Genomic DNA, 5,776 nt, shown 5'->3' on the forward strand with positions numbered 1-5,776 from the left:
CACTAACCCTTTTTCAAAATTAATTTTTGAAATTCTCTCCCTCTTATCTTCTTCTATTTATTTATTTATTTACTAACACTTCTCTTCATCTCAAGAATTCGAACCTATCTTCCCCCTTGTGTTTGGATTCTTAACACTTTTCCTTCTTCTATTCCTTTCTTCTTCTACTAACATAAAAGAATCTCTATACTGTGACATAGAGGATTCCTCTTCCTTTTCTGTTTTCTTCTTTTTCATATGAGCAGGAACAAGGAAAAAGACATTCTTGTTGAAGCTGATCCTAAACCTGAAAAGGCTCTGAAGAGGAAAATGAGAGAAGCTAAAATACAACAATCCAGAGACAACCTTACTGAAATTTTCGAACAAGAAAAGGATATGGCAGCCGAACCCAAGAACAATAATGCAAGGAGGATGCTTGGTGACTATACTACACCTACTTCCAAGTTTGATGGAAGAAGCATCTCAATCCCTGCCATTGGAGCAAACAATTTTGAGTTAAAACCTTAACTAGTTGCTCTAATGCAACAGAACTACAAGTTCCATGGACTTTCATCAGAAAATCCCTATCAGTTTTTAACTGAGTTCTTGCAGATCTGTGAGACTGTTAAGACTAATGGAATAGATCCTGAAGTCTACAGGCTTATGCTTTTCCCTTTTGCTGTAAGAGACAAAGCTAGAACATGGTTGGACTCACAACCTAAAGATAGCCTGGACTCTTGGGATAAGCTGGTCACGGCCTTCTTGGCTAAGTTTTTTCCTCCTTAAAAATTGAGCAAGCTTAGAGTGGATGTTCAGACCTTCAAACAAAAAGAAGGTGAATCCCTCTATGAAGCTTGGGAAAGATACAAATAGATGACCAAAAGGTGTCCTTATGACATGCTCTCAGAATGGACCATTTTGGATATATTCTATTATGGTCTATCTGAGTTCTCTAAGATGTCACTGAACCATTTTGCAGGTGGATCCATTCACCTAAAGAAAACACCTGCAGAAGCTCAAGAACTCATTGACATGGTTGCAAATAACCAGTTCATGTACACTTCTGAGAGGAATTCTGTGAATAATGGGACGCCTCAGAGGAAGGGAGTTCTTGAAATTGATGCTCTGAATGCTATATTGGCTCAGAACAAAATGTTGACTCAGCAAGTCTACATGATTTCTCAAAATCTGAATGGATGGCAAAATGCATCCAACAGTACTAAAGAGGCATCTTCTGAAGAAGAAGCTTATGATCCTGAGAACCCTGCAATGGCAGAGATAAATTACATGGGTGAACCTTATGGAAACACCTATAATTCATCTTGGAGAAATCATCCAACTTTCTCATGGAAGGATCAACAAAAGCCTCAACAAGGCTTTAATAATGGTGGAAGAAACAAGCTCAGTAATAGCAAGCCTTTTTCATCATCTTCTCAGCAACAGACAGAGAATTCTGAGCAGAGCACCTCTAACTTAGCAAACATAGTCTCTAATCTATCTAAGGCCACTTTAAGTTTCATGAGTGAAACAAGGTCCTCCATCAGAAATTTGGAAGCACAAGTGGGCCAGCTGAGTAAGAAAGTCACTGAAACTTCTCCTAGTACTCTCCCAAGCAATATTGAAGAGAATCCAAAAAGAGAGTGCAAGGCCATTGACATAATCAACATGGCCGAACCTAGAGAGGAAGGAGAGGACGTGAATCCCAATGAGGAAGACCTCATGGGACGTCTCTCAAGCAAGAAGGAATTCCCTATTGAGTACCCAAAGGAATCTGAAGGTCATATAGAGACCATAGAGATCCATTAAACCTCCTTCTGCCATTCATGAGCTCTGAAGACTATTCTTCCTCTGAAGAGCATAAAGATGTAATTGGAGAGCAAGTTGCTCAATATCTAGGAGCCATCATGAAACTGAATTTCAAGTTGTTTGGTAATGAGACTTGGGAAGGTGAACCTCCCTTGCTCATTAGTGAACTAGATACATGGGTTCAACAAACGTTGCCTCAAAAGAAGCAAGATCCTGGTAAATTCTTAATACCCTGCACCATAGGCACCATGACCTTTGAGAAGGCTCTATGTGACCTAGGGTCAGGCATAAATCTTATGTCACTCTCTATAATGGAGAAGCTGGGGATCATTGAGGTACAGCCTGCCACATTCTCATTACAGATGGCAGATTAGTTAGTAAGACAAGATTTTGGATTGGTAGAGGACGTGTTAGTAAAGGTTAAAGGCCTTTACATCCCTGTTGATTTCATAATCTTAGACACTAGGAAGGAGGAGGATGAATGCATCATCCTTGGAAGACCCTTCCTAGCCACAGCAGGAGCTGTGATTGATTTTGACAGAGGAGAGCTAGTCCTTCAATTGAATGGAGACTACCTTGTGTTTAAAACTCAAGGATACTCCTCTGCAACCATGGAGAGGAAGCATGAAAAGCTTCTCTCAATATAGAGTCAAACAAAGCCCCCACAGTCAAACTCTAAGTTTGGTATTGGGAGGCCACAACCAAACTCTAAGTTTGGTGTTAAATCCCCACACTCAAACTCTAAGTTTGGTGTTGGGAGTCCACAACATTGACCTGATCACCTATGAGACTCCATGAGAGCCCACTGTCAAGCTAGTGACATTAAAGAAGCGCTTATTGGGAGGCAACCCAATTTTTATTTATCTAATTTTATTTTTATTTTTATTTTTCTTTTATGTTTTATTAGGTTTATGATCATATGGAGTCACAAAACAAATACTAAAATTAAAAACAGAATAAAAAATAGCAGAAGAAACAGCACACCCTAGAGGAAGGGCTTACTGGCGTTTAAACGCCAGTAAGGAGCATCTGGCTGGTGTTCAACGCCAGAACAGAGCATAGATCTGGCGTTGAACACTAGAAACATGCAGCAATCTGGTGTTTAAACGCCAGGATTGCACCTTGAGGAAAACTGGTGTTCAACGCCAGAAACATGCTGCAGACTGGCGTTGAACGCCCAAAACAAGCATAGAACAGGCGTTTAACACCAGAAACAAGCATCAATCTGGCGTTAAACGCCAGGATTGCATGTAGAGGTCATTTTACACGCCTCATTGGTGCAGAGATGTAAATCCTTGACAACTCAGGATCTGTGGACCCCACAGAATCCCTACCTACCTCAACTCACCTTTTATCTTCTTCACAAATCACCTCAATCTCTCTTCCTCATCACCTCTTCACCACTCACATCCATCCATCCTACCCACCCAAACCCACCCTAAATGGTCGAAACACAAAAATCTCTCCTTCTCCTCCATATCTTCTTCTTCTTCTTCTTCTATTCTTTCTTCTTTTGCTCGAGGGCGAGCAACATTCTAAGTTTGGTGTGGTAAAAGCATATCTTTTTGTTTTTTCATAACCATTTATGGCACCTAAGGCTGGAGAAACCTCTAGAAAGAGGAAAGGGAAGACAAATGCTTCCACCTCCGAGTCATGAGAGATGGAGAGATTCATCTCAAGGGTCCATAGCTCAGTAGTAGAGCATTTGACTGCACATCAAGAGAGCCCACTCATGGACCTCAACAAGAGCATGAGGAATTCCCTCATCAAGAAATCCCTGAGATACCTCAGGGGATACATTTTCCTCCATACAATTATTGGGAGCAACTAAGGATATGAGCACCAAAATCACTAGGGATCAAGCAACAGAGGCAAGGAAGAGACATAGAGGAGCTCAAGAGCACCATTGGTTCTTCAAGAGGAAGACGTCACTCTCACTAAGGTGGACTCATTTATTAACTTCCTTGTTCTTATTTCTCTGTTTTTTATTTATGAACTTCATGTTTATCTATGTTTGTGTCTTTATTACATGATCATTAGTGTCTAGTAACTATGTCTTAAGGCTAAGAATAATTCCATGAATCCTTCACCTTTCTTAAATGAAACATGTTTCTAATTCAAAAGAACAAGAAGTACACGAGTTTCGAATTTATCCTTGAAATTAGTTTAATTATATTGATGTGGTGACAATAGTTTTTGTTTTCTGAATGAATGCTTAAACAGTGCATATTTTTTATCTTGTTGTTTATGAATGTTAAAATTGTTGGCTCTTGAAAGAATGATGAACAAGAGAAATGTTATTGATAATCTGAAAAATCATAAAATTGATTCTTGAAGCAAGAAAAAGCAGTGAAGAATAAAGCTTGCGAAAAAAAGGTGGCAAAAAAAATAATAAAAGAAAAAAAAGAAAAAGCAAGCAGAAAAAGCCAATAGCCCTTAAAACCAAAAGGCAAGGGTAAAAAGGATCCAAGGCTTTGAGCATCAATGGATAGGAGGACCTAAGGAAATAAAATCCAGGCCTAAGTGGCTAAATCAAGCTGTCCCTAACCATGTGCTTGTGGCATACAGGTCCAAGTGAAAAGCTTGAGACTGAGTAGTTAAAGTCGTGATCCAAAGCAAAAAGAGTGTGCTTAAGAGCTCTGGACACCTCTAACTAGGGACTTTAGCAAAGCTGAGTCACAATCTGAAAAGGTTCACCCAGTTATGTGTCTGTGGTATTTATGTATCCGGTGGTAATATTGGAAAACAAAGTGCTTAGGGCCACGGCCAAGACTCATAAAAGTAGCTGTGTTTAAGAATCAACATACTTAACTAGGAGAATCAATTAACACTATCTGAACTCTGAGTTCCTATAGAAGCCAATCATTCTGAACTTCAAAGGATAAAGTGAGATGCCAAAACTGTTCAGAAGCAAAAAGCTACAAGTCCTGCTCATCTAATTAGAACTAATATTCATTGATATTTAGGGATTTATAGTATATTCTCTTCTTTTTATCCTATTTGATTTTTAGTTTCTTGGGGACAAGCAACAATTTAAGTTTGGTGTTGTGATGAGCAGATAATTTATACGCTTTTTGGCATTGTTTTTAGGTAGTTTTTAGTAGGATCTAGCTACTTTTAGGGATGTTTTCATTAGTTTTTATGTAAAATTCACATTTCTGGACTTTACTATGAGTTTGTGTGTTTTTCTATGATTTCAGGTATTTTCTGGCTGAATTTAAGAGACCTGAGCAAAACTCTGATAAGGAGGCTGACAAAGGACTGCTGATGCTGTTGGATTCTGACCTCCCTGCACTCGAAATGGATTTTCTGGAGCTACAGAACTCCAAATGGCGCGCTCTCAACGACGTTGGAAAGTAGACATCCAAGGGTGTCAAGCAATATATAATAGTTCATACTTTATTTGAGATTAGATGACGTAAACTGGCGTTCAATGCCAGTTCCATGCTGCATTCTGGAGTCAAACGCCAGAAACACGTCATAAACCAAAGTTAAACGCCAAAAACACATTACAACTTGGCGTTTAACTCCAAAAGAAGCCTCTGCACGTGTAAAGCTCAAGCTCAGCTCAAGCACACACCAAGTGGACCCCGAAAGTGGATTTCTGCATCAATTACTTATTTCTGTAAACCCTAGTAACTAGTTTAGTATAAATAGAACTTTTTACTATTGTACTAGGTGTCTTTTGACAATATAGTCTCTTGACCATTCAGTCTTTTGATCATTCATGGGGGCTGGCCATTCGGCCATGCCTGGACCTTCATCACTTTTGTATTTTCAATGGTGGAGTTTATACACACCATAGATTAAGGGTGTGGAGCTCTGCTGTACCTCGAGTTTTAATGCAATTACTACTATTTTCTATTCAGTTCAGCTTATTCTTGTTCCAAGATATCCGTTGTACTTCAACCTGATGGATGTGATGATCCGTGACACTCATCATCATCCATCCTTATGAATGCGTGATTGACAACCACTTCCGTTCTACCTT

At 39.3% G+C, this 5,776-nt stretch overlaps 1 non-coding gene across 1 annotated transcript; it reads right to left on the minus strand.

Moving 5' to 3' along the window:
• Positions 1–774: 774 nt before the first annotated feature.
• On the minus strand, positions 775–878 carry LOC130971791 (small nucleolar RNA R71). Its single transcript, XR_009083000.1, has one exon. It is a non-coding gene; the product is annotated as a small nucleolar RNA R71 (small nucleolar RNA).
• Positions 879–5,776: the final 4,898 nt, after the last annotated feature.

This window comes from Arachis stenosperma, chromosome 3 (assembly GCF_014773155.1).
Source record: "Arachis stenosperma cultivar V10309 chromosome 3, arast.V10309.gnm1.PFL2, whole genome shotgun sequence".
Taxonomy (NCBI): Eukaryota; Viridiplantae; Streptophyta; class Magnoliopsida; order Fabales; family Fabaceae; genus Arachis; species Arachis stenosperma.